Raw genomic sequence first — 15,099 nt, forward strand, 5'->3', positions numbered from 1 at the left:
TTATGAGCAGGCTCTCTTAAAATCAAGTGGACAGTCACAGGTTACCCTGCTCTGCGAGGAAACTCGCTTTCAAAGCCTCCCTGATGCATATCGCTTCCCGCTGGGATATTCTCTCAGCACGGGTGTCTGGCTGATCATAAACAGCAGCCAGGCGATTTGCCTCAACCTCCCAAGCGGCCAAAAAGGTCTCGCCCTTGCTCTCACAGAGATTGTGGAGCACACAGCAAGCAGCAATAACTACGGGGATATTCTTTTCGCTGATGTCCGAGCGAGTCAGTAAGGTCCGCCATCTCCCCTTGAGACGTCCGAAAGCACACTCCACCACCATTCTGCACTTGCTCAGCCGGTAGTTGAAGAGTTCCTTTTCACTGTCCAAGGCGCCTGTATAGGGCTTCATGAGCCAGGGCATTAGCGGGTAGGATCACTGTAGGCATCTGCACATCCCCAACCGTTATTTTGTGGTCCGGGAAGAAAGTGCCTGCCTGGAGGCGTCTAAACAGACCAGAGTTCCTGAACACACCCGCGCGTCATGAACCTTGCCCGCCCACCCGACGTTGATGTTGGTAAAACGTCCCCTATGGTCCACCACAGCTTGCAGCACCATTGAAAAGTAGCCCTTTCGGTTAATGTACTCGCTGGCCTGGTGGGCTGGTGCCAGGATAGGGATGTGAGTCCCATCTATAGCCCCACCGCAGTTTGGGAATCCCATCGCTGAGAAGCCATCTATGATGACCTGGACATTTCCGACAGTCACTACCTTTGAGAGCAGTTGCTCAACGATTGCGTGGGCTACTTGAATGACAGCAATCCCCACGGTAGATTTGCCCACGCCAAAGTGGTTCGCTACTGACCGGTAGCTGTCTGGCGTGGCAAGTTTCCAGAGGGCTATGGCCACTCGCTTCTGCACAGTCAGGGCTGCTCGCATCCTTGTGTCCTGGCGCTTCAGGGCAGGGGACAGCAAGTCACACAGTTCAAGGAAAGTGTCCTTACGCATCCTGAAGTTTCGCAGCCACTCTGTGTCATCCCAGACCTGCAGCACTATGCGGTCCCACCAGTCTGTGCTTGTTTCCTGGCCCAGAATCGCCGTTCCACACCATGAACTTGACCCATTGCCACCATGATCTCCACTGCCCGGCGTACCCTGCTTTCTGAGAGGTCTGCGCCACTCTCCTCACCGTGCTGCCGGAGCCTCCTCGCACGGTTTCTCAGCATCTGACTGTGGAAGAGGTGGACGATAACGTGCGAGGAGTTGACAACGGCCATAAGTGCAGCGATGATCGCAGCGGGCTCCAAGCTCGCAGTGCTGTGGCGTCGCGCTGTAACCGACCAGAGAAGGGCGCGAACAGATTTCCGCCGCGCTTTCAAGGAAGAGAGGGAGGCGGGATTGACGGTTCAATGACGACACATTTTCCCCCAGCATGCATTGGGGAAATCCACAATTCAATGGGCAGCGGGGAGTGCGGGAACTGTGGGATAGCTTCCCACAGTGCACCGCTTCCAAAGTCGAAGCTGGCCCCGTGAATGTGGACTCAGAAGTTCGAATTTGTGTATTTAGTATGGATACACAAATTCGACTTATTAAGGTCGAATCCACAAATTCGACTTAAGTAGATTCGAAATAGTCCTGTAGTGTAGACAAGCCCTAAGACTACAATAATAACAACAGCAGCGCAGCGCTTGCGTAGTTGGCAGGATTCGAACCTGCGCAGGGAGACCCCAATGGATTTCTAGTCCATCGCCTTAACCACTCGGCCACAACTACTTGACACACCTCACTTTCACTGCATGATGATTTTGTTCTTACTGAATTGTCACTTCAAATTGTTTGCACAGACCAGCTTCCCCAGCACACTCACGGCTGCTCATCAGTGTAAGTGTGTCCTTGGCTGAACAGCGAGAATTCCTGCCCATTTCCCTTCCGGCTGGAGCAGGATGGGAGTGTGTTTGTGTTAATGACATTGCTGTAGATTGTTGTTCATTCCCCACTCTGACAATTCAGACAGTCCCTTTCCTAGTCAAATCTCCAGCACATCGTTCCAATAGCAGGGGGCAGGATTTCTCTGGGGCACTGAAATTTTTTCAGGGGGCTGGTGCATGAACTCAGCCTTGCATTCCACCCTTGATGTTTCATGGACTAACAACAGCAGCAGAAAGAAAGAGCGGAGCCAATATCTCCCTGGCAGGGATGCAGGTGCCATGACCCCTCTGTCTGACCGTCACTATTGCAGGAGAAAAAGGTTCACTGGCATCGAATGCCCTGGCTCAGACCAGAGACACAGGGAGGTTTTGCTGTTTATGGATCTGTGCAAAGGAAATTGTGTCTCTGTGTGAAACTGAGGTCAGAAATGAAACATCCACACGGTGGCCCAATGCTCTAGGGAATGTGGGTGAAGGACTCGGGCTGAGAAATGATTTAACAGGGGTTTGTTTCAATTTATTGCCCTGATTAAAATCTATGGCTAAAAGGCAGCCACTGTTGTTAGTACTTGTACCTGTGTAGGGACACCCCAGTGGGTGTCAAGTCCATTGTCTTCACCAGGGGCAGTCGATTATTTTAGCAAAGTACAAATTTCTTGGTCAAGGCCTAGACTCCAGAGAAAACAATACACTGCTGATAAGAAGAAGTACATCAAAAGATTTTGCAGCCACCATGGGCATAACTATGATGTGTCGTGTTTCACTCTTTATACCTGGCGCCACCTCCTTTCCCTTTAGCCTTGTAGTTGACCAAGGGCAAAGCTGAACATCTCCTCAGCTACCAGGGAGTGTTTCTGTCCATTCCTGCGAGCTACACAGGGGTTTGATGTTGTTGCTTTCAGTCCTCTGGCTCTGGCGGGATAAGAAACAATTCAGGCTGTCGCTGAACTGAAGGAGGAAGATCAGTTTTTGACAGGGAGAGGGACGCCTCCTCTTAAAGGGGTTTGTCTGGCTGGCAGTCCTGGTTCCCAGGTCTCGCCCATGGGGCTCCAGCAGTTTTGGGACCGGCTCACTCCCTTGGCCCCACCTGCTGCCCCCAGGCGCTCCCCCAGGGGCCCCGTCAGTGCAGCGGAGCTGAGCAGCGTCTGCCTGCTCGCTCCAGTGGCTGCCGGCCCCTCCCCATGGCAGGGCAGGGTGGGGCTGGGCCTCCACACGCTGCCCCCGCCCCGACCCCCTGCAGCCAATGGGACACTGCGGGGGTGATGCCTGGGGGCAGCAGCACACGAAGGCCCCCCAGCCTGCCCCGCCTTGGAGCCCCAGGTAAGCGCCACACTCCTGACTCCCTCCCACAGCCTGTGACCCCTCCCTCCACACACCCCCTCCCGCCTGACCCAGTCTCACTCCCAGAGCCGGCACCCCCACCCCTCCTCCGGGTCCCCCCCCCCCGGCCCCAGCCCAGAGCCCGCACCCAGCACCCAAACTCCCAGAGCCAGAACAAGGAATTTTTGTGCCCGAGGTAAGGGCCGGCTCCAGGCTCTTTGGCAGCGGGTCCCACAGTCCCTCGCTGAATTGCTGCCGAAGAAGCAGCAGCGGTAGAGCTGCCACTGAAGCGCTGCTGATCGTGGTAGAGCTGCGCCCCTCCACTTTGCCTCACTCGCCTCGCCCATGTTACGGCGCTGCAAACTCCATCCCAGAGCCTGCACCCAGCACCCAAACTCCATCCCAGAGCCTGCACCCCAGAACCCCTCCCCCACCCAAACTCCCTTCCAGAGACCAGCCTCTCACCCCTTCTGCACCCAAACTCCCCCCAGAGCCTGCACCCCTCCTGCACCCCAATCCCCAGCCCAGGGCCTGCACCCTATACCTCCTCCCCCCCACCCAAACTCCCTCCCAGAGCCTTAGGCAGGTGAGGGGCGGAGTTTTGGGGGGCGGGTTCTGGGCAGTATGAGTGACATTATTGGTCCACTGGGAGGACTGGAGGACTGGCCCTGGCCCTAAGGTAAATCGAGGATGAGACCCTGCTTTAAGGGATTGGAGCAATGCTGGAGAGACTGACGGGCAGGGAGCTGGGGAGCTGTGTGTGCTCCAAGGAGAGTTGTTGTTGTGCTCTGGTGACACAGAGCGGGGGTGGGGAGTTTGTAAGCTGTGGTGTTTGTACAGAGATAAAGTTTACTAACCCCCACATTAAAAACTGTTCCTGCTCTGGGCTATCCGTGACACTCTTTGTTGAGAGTATAAATCAGTGGGTGAATGTTTCCCTACAGCATAATGGCTTCCTAGTTCCAATCCAAGTGATTCACTTAAAAAGCTTTTTCAAATGAAAATCGATTACCAGACCCATCTCCAGTATGTTCAGGAGTTCGCTGAAGGCAGGGAGGGGGGAGGGGTTGAAATGAATTTAAACTCTCAGCATTTTCCTGTGCAAATGAATAAAGACCTAGCAGAGTTGTCCAGCAGCTGAAATCAGTTCCAGCCCTCGGCGTCTCTGAGAGGGACACTCGGTAGCTGAGGCACGTGGGACACCTCTGTGGTGAGGACAGGTGAAAAACTGCTGGATTCAATGAAAGCTGAGACCATAGGAGGGGAAGGTGAACGGCAGCACCACGCAGGGTCATAACACTCAGACATGGGGCTTCACTGTCACTGCCCCTGTGTTTTCCATCATTTCTATCCTAAGGAGCACCCCCTCCCCCCCACTGTCACACAGAACCTTCTCCCCTTGAGCCCCATCCCACCCCTACCCCTCTCCCCCACACACGCCATGGGACACAGCCTCTCGGTGACTCACCCAGATGGGGGCTTGTCTCTGCATCTCCCCAACAGCGGAGCAGAGAGCCGAAAGGGCCACAGGAGACCAATGGAGCTAGGCAGGAATAGAAAAGGCTTTCCCTCCCTTCTCTTCTCTTGAGTCCCGTTAATCTCACCCATGAGACGTTCCAGCACCGGGTGGGCTCAAAGCACCAACCTTCCCCTGAGCAACGGAAGGGGGAACCAGCTCTATCACATGGAAGGAGGCTCCCCACCTCTGCTGCTGCCATCCTGCAGCCTTTAATATGGATTTGTTTTAGCTAATGCAACCCCCACACTCCACTAATCCATCCATGAAACATGGAGACAAGCTCCTGCAGGTAGTGTCCAGTGGTGCAATGGGTTAGTGCCCAGGACTTGCAAAGTAGGGCTGAGTGGAGTCATGTTGAGGTTGTGAGTTCAAACCTCACCTACAGCACTAGTTTCCTTTAAGCAAATGGCTTCTGCCAATCATTTTGCCCTGCAGAAAATACAATTGCAGCTCAGAAGACACTGAGGTCCCCTTGCTTTACAGAGAGCAGGGCAGATTCCACAGATCTCCCAGGCTCTGCTCTCCACCAGCCGCCTGTGTCAGGAGGGGTCAGGCAGAGCCCAGAGCACTGCCCCCGACTCCCCCTCAGTCTTTGCTCCCCAAACCACCTGTGTGCTCACCCCCTTCGCTGTGAGACTCAAACCCTGCCTGGCTTTCTGTATGTCGGTGTGGTTTTCGTCTGTTGTGTTGATGTGCATGTGGGTCCTGTGTGATTTTGGTGGATGTCTTGTGTAGTTTTGTGTCCGTGGGTGTGTGTATGACTTTTGCATGCAGATTGTTTTTTGCTAAGTATTCTTTTGGTATGTGGTTTTTGTGCTTTCCTGTTGTGGGCTTTTGCTGTATTTTTGGTGTGGATTTGTTCTATGTTTTGTGTGTTTTTTCCCTTATGCAGTGATGAGCTGCCAAAATAGTAACAACTGGTTCCCTCCTTCTCACCTCACGAGGGGGTCGTGCCCCTCCGGGAGGTCATGCCCCATCCAACCCCCCATGTTTTTTGACACCCCCCCCGGGACCCCTGACCCATCCCCCCCTTCCCTGTCCCCTGACTGCCTTTTGCAGCCCCATCCAACCCCTCCTCTCATTCTTGATGGCCCCCCGGGACCCCTGCCCCATCCAACCACCCCTTCTCTCTGTCCCTGAGTGCCCCCACCGCCTCATCCAACCCCTGCTCCTTCCTGATTGCCCCCCGGGATCCTTGCCCCCATTCAATCGCCCTGTTCCCTGCCCTCTGACCACCCTGACCCCTATCCACCCCCCACAACCCAGTGAATACCCCCTCCCTGCTCCGTGCCCCCTTACCACACTGCCTGGGGCCGGAGCCGTGGGGCCCGACTCCCCGGGCCGGGCCGGCACCAGGGCTGGAGCCACCGCGCCCGACTCCCCGGGCTGGGCCGGCACCGGGGCTGGAGCCACCGGGCCCGACTCCCCGGGCTGGGCCAGCACCGGGGCTGGAGCCACCGGGCCCGACTCCCCGGGCTGGGCTGGCACCGGGGCTGGAGCCGCGGGCCCTGACTCCCCGGGCCGGGCCGGCACTGGGGCTGGAGCCGCTCTGCCAGCACCAGGGCTGGAGCCTCGGGTCCTGAGCTGGGCTGGGTCTGAGCCGCGCAGCTCGGCTGGGGTCAGGGGGAGCCGTCCCGCCCGCACCCGGCTTACCTGCCTGCTGCTGCTGCTGCTGCTTTTTTCAGGCTTCCCATGAACATTTGATTCGCAGGAAGCAGGGGAGGGGGAGGAGAAGGAGGGAGGATCATTCAGGGGAGAGGGGGAGGTGAGCTGTGGCCGGGGGCCGGGCAGACAGCTGCCCGAGCCTTTGTTAAATTTAAAAGCTTTTTAGAACCGGTTGTCCTGGAACAATTCTAATTTTAAATTTAACAGCTGGTTCTTGCGAACCGGTGCAAACCGGCTGGAGCTCACCGCTGTGTATATGGCTCTGTGTGCTGGGTGGGTTTGGTCTTTGTTTATGTCTGTGTGGGCCTGTGCAGTCTGTGATGTTCTGTTTCTCTCTGTTTGTATCTTCATGTGTAAATTCACTGGAACTTTTCAAACTCTCCACAGCTTTGCCAATTTCCACCAGGAATTTTACTCATTAACAAATTCTCACTTGTTCCCTACCAGTCGGTGACCATTGCCCCAGGGGCCTGTCAGTCTCAGGGTCCTGATTTCCCATTGACCCTTCCCCCTTCTATTGGGACTGGGAACTAGCCAACCAAAAAACCCCACTCAGTTTTAGTAAAGGGCCAACAGTCCCTTACACAAGCTGGGCCTGTGGGGGAGGGAGAGCTCAGTGGTTTGAGTATTGGCCGGCTAAATCCAGGTTTGTGAGCTCAGTCCTTGAGAGGGCCATTTAGGGATCTGGGATAAAAGTCTGTCTGTGGATTGGCCATGCTTTGAGCAGGGGGTTGGACTAGATACCTCCTGAGGTCCCTTCCAACCCTGCTATTCTATGATAGGGTCACCCATGTTCAGAGAAACTAGCACAAGGTGGGCCCATGGTGTAATGGTTGGCAGGCTGAAATCTGAGTTCAAATCTCAGTGGGACCTTGTGGTAAATCCCTGCAGATCCAAGTGCTTTCCTATCTCCAGCTGTCTAAGAATGAGTTGTTTATCTTGTGCTGAGTGACTCATACCCCCTGGAGCCAGGTCTTTGGTTGGAATGGGGTCTAGAAGTGGCTATGGTTTGACTGGGTGTTTGGAATTTCTGATGCCCACAAGTTTGGCCCTTGTGCTTTCTACCACACTTTTCCTCTTGCCCACATGGCGCTTGAAGAAAGGAGTGTCAGGGCCAGGTTTCATAGTCAGGGAAAGGCAGGAGGGAGGAAGAGTCCCAGGCTGAAGCCCAGCACCTCTCCTCCTCTGGGCACCTAGGACAGAGGCGGCTGGTGCTGACAGCTCCAAGGGAAGGCTTAAAAGCCACAGAACAACCAAGGGCAGGGCAAGAGGAGGGGAGAACCATGCATATGCGTGGCCAGCAGACAGTCACAGAGACACCCAGCCAGGCTGCTCCCTGCTCCCTGCCATGCCGAACCCCCACTGAAAACCACCCACAGCCAGCTGCTGATGCTCTGTGGCCAACATCAGAAGACGGTAGGAAAGCAGGGCCAGCCCCCCTGGTGGGGCCTCTTACCGTTCCCACTCCAGGTGCTCACTTTGGCAGTGGGGCAGGAGATTTTACCCCAAGAGGCTTTCCCCAGCTGGCGAGAAGCAGAGAAACACCCAGGCTCCCAAGGCGCTATGTAGCAAGTACCCTCCAGCACAGGGACAGGCGCACACTTGGAAGAGGGAAACTGCTGCACACGCTAGCCCGGGCAGCCGCCCATTTTCTTTGGCAAGTCAGGAAGGGCAAAGGCGAGACTGGAAGCACCTGGGGCTCATGCCCCAGCCTTTGTGACACGCAACCCCCAACTCCTTCCTGGGGCTCTAGCTGAAGCCGGAGCATTGGCCTGAGCGGCCAAGAAGAGGTTCCAGCCCTGAAGGGAGCAGGACGTTCAGCCCAACGGTAAAATCGCACAACCACGAAGGTACTCGAACCCTCAATCGCCTGATCCAAAAGTCAGATGCCTTATCCATTAGGCCACATGATCAAAACCTTTCTAACTCCTTATTTGGAAAAGGCAGACACTGTGTTTCTCAGGTCCTCTACTGAGGGGGGCCGAGACTCTCTGGGCACAAGAAGTCGAGTTCCCAGTGAGATGTGAGACAATTCTCTGGAGCCAGGTACAGGACTTGGCAGGGAGGCTCAGGCATGAGGGATTGGGGTGCAGCGGACAGACCGGCTGTCTAGGTGCTTAGATTTGGTCTCACTGAGGAGAAGGAGGAATCCTGCTGACAGGCAGTGGCTGTGGAGAAAAAGTGGGATGTCCAGGCTGCTCAGGTCTCCTTCTTCCAGCTCCTCATCTGGCTGAGCTGCTCCACCGGCCTGGACAAGTCCTCTGCATGCTCAGCAAATAGCCCAAGAGCCATTTCTGCCCAAACCTGTGCTCGGGGGTGAGCTTCTGTCTTCCCTGTCCCATCCGCGCTAGAGCAGACCACTAGATCGAGAGAGACAGTCAACAATGATTAAGGCTAAGATTATATAAAGGGGGTCACAGAATTTGTGACTTTCAGAGATCTCAGTGACATTTTCCACCCACAGCTATCAGCCACCAGTGTCGGAAGGGGCTCCCACAGGCCCATGCCACCACGGATGGACCCCACAGCTCCCAGCTACTGTGGGTGGATCCCAGAGCTCCCAGCCATGGGGGGTTGTGCCGATCGGGTGTCTGCACTAAGTTTGGCATCAATATGGTGATCCCTGGGAAGCTTGGGGTCCCCAGGTTGCCTAAGGAGGGGTGAACCAGCCAGGTAGGAAACAGAGCAGGTCAAATCTCCCGTGCCGATCAGTAGTGGGATCGCGCCTGTAAGTAGCCCCTGCAGCTTAGCCTGGGCAAGACAGTACCACGGTCTCTTTTTAGACACCCTCCATCCCCCGCAGAGACTGTATGGGGGGATGGGAGCACCCATTGTGGGGACCCTGAACTGGTGGGAGGGAGGCACCATGTACCAGGGATCCTGAAACGCGGAACAGGGACACCCACTCACCAGGTGTCTTGCAGCAAGAGCTGCAGTCTTGATTTACAAACTGTGTGTGATGGGGAATTTACCACCTTCCTTGCGGAGCTTGTTCCACTAGATAATTAGCCTCACGGTTAAAAAATGGTTATTTCCAGTTGGCATTTTCTGACATCGACTACAAGCCCAGGGGGTCTTGTTCAGTGTTTGTCTGGTGAATTAAAGAACACTTTAAATCACATATTCCCCCCTCTGGGAATTTGTAAAATGTATTTAAAACAGTGATTAAATCGCCTCTTAACCTCCAGGCAATGAAATCAATTGAGCTTCTTCAATCTCTCGCTGTAGACAGAAGAGAACAATGCACATTTTCCTTGTTTTTAAAGGCAAAAATCCTGATCTTTCCAAGGGGATCTTCTGCTTCAACTGTCAGTTTGGGGAAGAATTTGGCTTCCTGGGTTATAATCTGCCCGCTCGCTTATAATCTGCAGTCTGAAGGGTCAAATTTAGATGAGGCCATTAGTGCTGCCCCCGTCTGGCCAGAGAGGGGAGCTCACAAGCAGAGATGAAAGCTGGAGCTGAGAGGGACCTGGCAGGACATGCGGGGCACAAAGCCTCTCGCGTGGGACCCTCGCTGTGCAGCAGGAGGCGGAGGGAAGCTGATTATCAGGGCTCAGGGCAGCTCCCTGCCAGGCTGAGCCGGTGTCTGTGCTAAGCTCAGCATCAATCAGGTGATTCTGGGCAGTTCGGGGTCCCCGGGCTCCCACAGGAGGGTGAAGCAGGTCACCCCTGGAGCAGGTTAAAGCTGCAGGGTGACAGTGGGGTTGCTGCCCCTGTGAACAGCTGCTGTAGCACCGCCTGGGCAGGACAGGGAGAGCCAGTTATACCCCCCCCCCAGCCTGTATCGGGGGATGGGAGCACTCACACCCTGGGGACCCACCCACCAGAGATCTGCTGGGGGGGAGAGTGGCACCCACACACCCAGGATCTTGTAGGGGGGCAGAGTTACCGGGACACCTGGGCTCCTGGATGGGGGATGGGGGGCACCGAAACATCTGGGATCTTACATGAGAGGAGAGAGGAGCCTGCACCCAGACATGAGACGGGGGCGGGGGAAGCAGGATCATTTCCCAGTTCCAGGCTGTCCCCGTCTGGCCAAGGCACAGAGCTCACAAGCAGAGTTTAAAGCTCCAGCTGCCAAGCAACAAAAGCAGCTGGGCTCCGTGGCTGGTGCCTGTGATACCAGCACCTGGGGAGGCTGAGGCCGGCGGATCGCTTGAGCTCAGGAGTTCTGGGCTGCAGGGGGGCTATGCTGATCAGGTGTCCGCACTAAGTTCAGCATCAATATGGTGATCCTGGGGGAGCTTGGGGTCCCCAGGTTGCTTAAGGAGGGCTGAACCGGCCAAGGTCAGAAATGGAGCAGGTCAAAACTCCCGTGCTGATCAGTAGTGGGATTGCACCTGTGAATAGCCCCTGCAGTGTAGCCTGGGCAAGACAGTGAGACACGGTCTCTTTTTACACAGACACCCCCCGCAGAGCCTGGAGGGGGGGATGGGAGCACCCACACACTGGGGATTCTGACTTGGGGGGAGGGACGCACCCAAGCAACACGGATCTTGAAAAGGGGAACAGAGACACCCACAGATCCCGGATGGGGGCAGGCAGGGGAAACCACACACTGGAGCTAGTTCATGGGGTGGGGGACAGAGACACCCACCAGAGATCCTGGATGGGAGCACCCACATGATGGGGATCTTGAACTGGGAGGAAGGAAGCACCATGTACCAGAGGTTCTGAAGGGGGAACAGGGACACCCACACACCAGGTGTCTTGCAGCAAGAGCTGCGGTCTTCATTTACACAGGGCAGTGATGGGGAATTAACCACGTCCGTTGCGGAGCCTGTTCCACTAGATGATTAACCTCATTGTCAACACTACGAGTTTATATCGAATTTAGCAGTGTTAAATCGCATTAACCTTGCACCCATCCACACAACAAAGCCCTTTATATCAATATAAAGGGCTCTTAATACCGGTATCTGTACTCCTCCCCGACGAAGGGAGTAGCGCTGAAATCGGTATTGCCATGTCGGATTACGGTTAGTGTGGCCGCAATTCGATGGTATTGGCATCCAGGCGCTATCCCACAGTGCACCATTGTGACCGCTCTGGACAGCAATCTGAACTCGGATGCACTGGCCAGGTTGACAGGAAAAGCCCCGCGAACTTTTGAATTTCATTTCCTGTTTGCCCAGCCTGGAGCGCCGATCAGCACAGGTGACCATGCAGTCCCAGAATCCAAAAAGAGCTCCAGCATGGACCGTACGGGAGATACTGAAACTGATCTCTGTATGGGGAGCTGAATCTGTTCTATCAGAAATCGGTTCCAAAAGACAAAATGCCAAAGCATTTGAAAAAATCTCCAAGGCCATGATAGACAGAGGCCACAACAGGGACTCAATACAGTGCTGAAACTTAAGGAGCTGAGACAAGCGTACCAGAAAGCCAAAGAATGAAATGGATGCTCACGGAGGGAGGGGTGACTGACGTCTGTAGCTATCCCACAGTTCCCGCACTCTCCGAAAACGATTTGAATTCTTGGGTGAGTTCCCAAAGCCTGAAGGGTCAAAAACATTGTTGCAGGTGGTTCAGGGTTTATGTCGTTCCCCCCCTCCCCCCGTGAAAGCAAAGGGAAAAAAATCATTTCTCGCCTTTTTTCAATGTCACCGTATGTCTACTGGATTCTGCTGTCAGACACGGTGCAGCAGCGCTACACAGCAGCATCCCCTTCTCTTCCCTTGTGGATGGCACATGGTACAGTAGGACTGGTATCTGTCCTCGCCGTCCTGTGAGTGCTCCTGGCTGGCCTCGGTGATGTCACCCGAGGGCGCCTGGGCAAAAATGGGAATGACTCCCAGGTCATTTTCTTCTTTAAGCTTTGTCTAATGGAGATTCAGTCCTGCCTGGAATATCATAGCAGCTGGAGGCTGCCTCCCTCCCCTTTGAGCTCTACTTGCAGCGCAATAAAGTCAGTGTTGTTTCAAATTCCTGCATTCTTTATTACTTCATCACACAAATGGGGGGATAACTACCACGGTAGCCCAGGAGGGGTGGGGGAGGAGGGAAGCAATGGATGGGGTTGTTGCAGGGGCACCCCCTAGAATGGCGTACAGCCCATCATTTCTGCCAGATGTCGGGGGCTCTGACCTGGAGCGGCCGTTTGCTTCTGGTTCTTTTGTAGGCTTGCCTGATAGTCTAGACAGGACTGACTCTCCCTTTAGACAAAACTTAAAGAAGGAAATGACCTGGGGAGTCATTCCCATTTTTGTCCATGTGCCCCCAGCCAACCTCACCAAGGCAAGCCAGGAGAACCCATGACAGCAGCAAATGGTACAGTATAACTGGCAACTGTCATTGTCAACTTGCAAAGCAGCAGATGGGACGGTATGGCTGGTAACCATTTCTGCTAACTTGCAAAAGGCAAGGGGATGCTGCTGTGTAGCGCTGCAGTACCGCGTCTGTCAGCACCATCCAGTAGACATACGGTGACTGTGAAAAAAGGCTGAACAAGCTCCATGGTTGCCATGCTTTGGCATCTGCCCGGGCAATCCAGGGAAAAGGGCACGAAATGATTGTCTGCCGTTTCTTTCATGGAGGGAGGATTGAGAGACAACATTTACCCAGAATCACCCACGACACTGTTTTTGCCCCATCAGGCACTGGGATCTCAACGCGGAATTCCAATGGGCGGGGGAGACTGCGGGAACTATGGGATAGCTATGGGATAGCTACCCACAGTGCAACGCTCTGCAAATCGATACTAGCCTCGGTACATGGACGCACACCGCTGAATTAATGGGCTTAGTGTGGCCGCGTGCACTCGACTTTATACAATCTGTTTCCAAAAAACAGTTTCTGTAAAATCGGAATAATCCCATAGTGTAGACATACCCTGTGATTAACAACTTTGGTGGCTAATTGAAAGGCTGATGATTCAAACCCAGGTGAAGATGGAGGTGTTTTTTTTTTAGTGATGAGCATCCAGTACATTTTAACAGGCAGAAAAGTGCCTCAATGCTGCTCTAACCTCATTGGGCAAGCATAAGGGACACTTTTGTCAGATGTATTGGTGGTATAGTGGCACGCATAGCTGCTTTCTAAACAATTGACCTGGGTTCAATTCCCAGCCAATACAAAGATGTGACATTCTTTCTACTGGGAATTGGTTTAATTTCAGTCACATTGTACCAGTTTATCACTGAAATCAGAGAATCAATGTCCTGCAGGTCATTGAACACACAGTGGAGGAAGAAAGGGGTGGGACTATACAATGAGCTGTTGGAGTTATCCTGGTATTACAATGTTTGGTTGATTTAAAAAAAAATTCTTTACTTCCCTCTCCATTTTAGACTCAGAGCCTTTAAGGTCAGAAGGGACCAGTGTGATCATCTAGTCCAACCTGCTGCACCTTGGAGGCCAAAACACCCCACCCACCCACTCCTGTAACAGACCAGGGAGGGGAGGCAGCTCTGTGCACTGCCCCTACCCCAGGCAGCACATGGAGGCCCTCTGCTCCCCTCCCCAATGGGTGTGCAGAGATGTGCCAGCAGCTGTAAGGTGGCTCCCTGCCCACTCTGCCTCCGTCCCTCCGTGCCGCTCCCAGAAGTGGTTGGCACGTCCCAGCATTCCCTGGGGTGGGGGGAGTGTCTCCATTCACTGCCTCTGCCCTGAGTACCAACTCCGCAGCCCCCATTGGCCAGGAACTTCAGCCAATGGGAGCACTGGGGGCAGCACCTGCAGGCAGCGGCACACAGAGACCCCCCTGGCATGGCCCACCTAGGACCTGCTGCCAGAGGGTTGTGTGTACCAGTCACTTTGGGAGCTGCAGTGCCCGGGGTAAGCGCCACCCCTCCTGCACTCCAACCCCCTCCCCCAGCGCAGAGCCAGCACCACGCACCCAAATTTCCTCCCAGAGCTTTGCTTGTCTTCCTTTCACCCGAACCGTCATCCTTCTCCTGGGCTGCAAGTAGCCATCCCTGGGAAGCCAAGAGGCAGGCACAGGATTCAACCTCCCAGCAGCCAACCGCACCTCCCCCGGCTTTGCAGAACGACTGGTGACGCTCTACTAACCCCACTTAGCCGCACTGAGGCGCTTAGCTTCTGCCCTGCCTTCCTCAGCTCGACTTTCCTCTTTTGTCCCATACCCGCCTCACTTTCTCCTTTGGCAAGTCACGCAGAGGAGGCAGCAGGAAGAGCCGGCCGCCATAGGCCAATCTCCAAGGGCAGAGGAGACCAAGCCACAAGACTTCAAAAGGTGACTGGCCAAGGTCCTCTAGCTTTCCCCTGCTGATGCCAAGGCTTTTTCCCAGCTCATTTCACCACCCTCTATCCTGCAGGGGTTGAGTTTATCGCAGGTGTTACCCAAAATTGGGCCAGCAAGTAAGCGTAGGGAGGACTAATGACCCACCAGAGCTTGGCAGAAAGCAGCACGTTTATTATATTGATAGCTAAGCTCAAAAGAAGAAGCGGGGGGGGGGGTGTCACACTAACACTTGCATACTCATGCTCCCAGGATAGGCACGGCACTGGAGATGTCAGGATTCTGCAAGGTAAGTGTCCCAAAGTGCAGCTATGGATGGTGCGATGAAGGTAAGTCTCCCTGAGACACAATGAAATACAACGCAAAGAACCACTGGCCAGGCGGTCCGGGCAAAGGGCATTCACTGGTGGTACAAGCTTGTGAGTGCTCTCCTGAGCCCAGGGCCCCTTCCCCTTTTAAGGGCCTGCACCTAATGGCC

General features: G+C 54.7%; 1 non-coding gene across 1 annotated transcript; it reads right to left on the reverse strand.

Moving 5' to 3' along the window:
* Positions 1-1,680: 1,680 nt before the first annotated feature.
* On the reverse strand, positions 1,681-1,762 carry TRNAS-AGA. Its single transcript has one exon. It is a non-coding gene; the product is annotated as a tRNA-Ser (tRNA).
* Between the last annotated feature and the right edge of the window lie 13,337 nt (positions 1,763-15,099).

This window comes from Mauremys reevesii, unplaced genomic scaffold (assembly GCF_016161935.1).
Source record: "Mauremys reevesii isolate NIE-2019 unplaced genomic scaffold, ASM1616193v1 Contig35, whole genome shotgun sequence".
In the NCBI taxonomy this organism is placed as follows: Eukaryota; Metazoa; Chordata; order Testudines; family Geoemydidae; genus Mauremys; species Mauremys reevesii.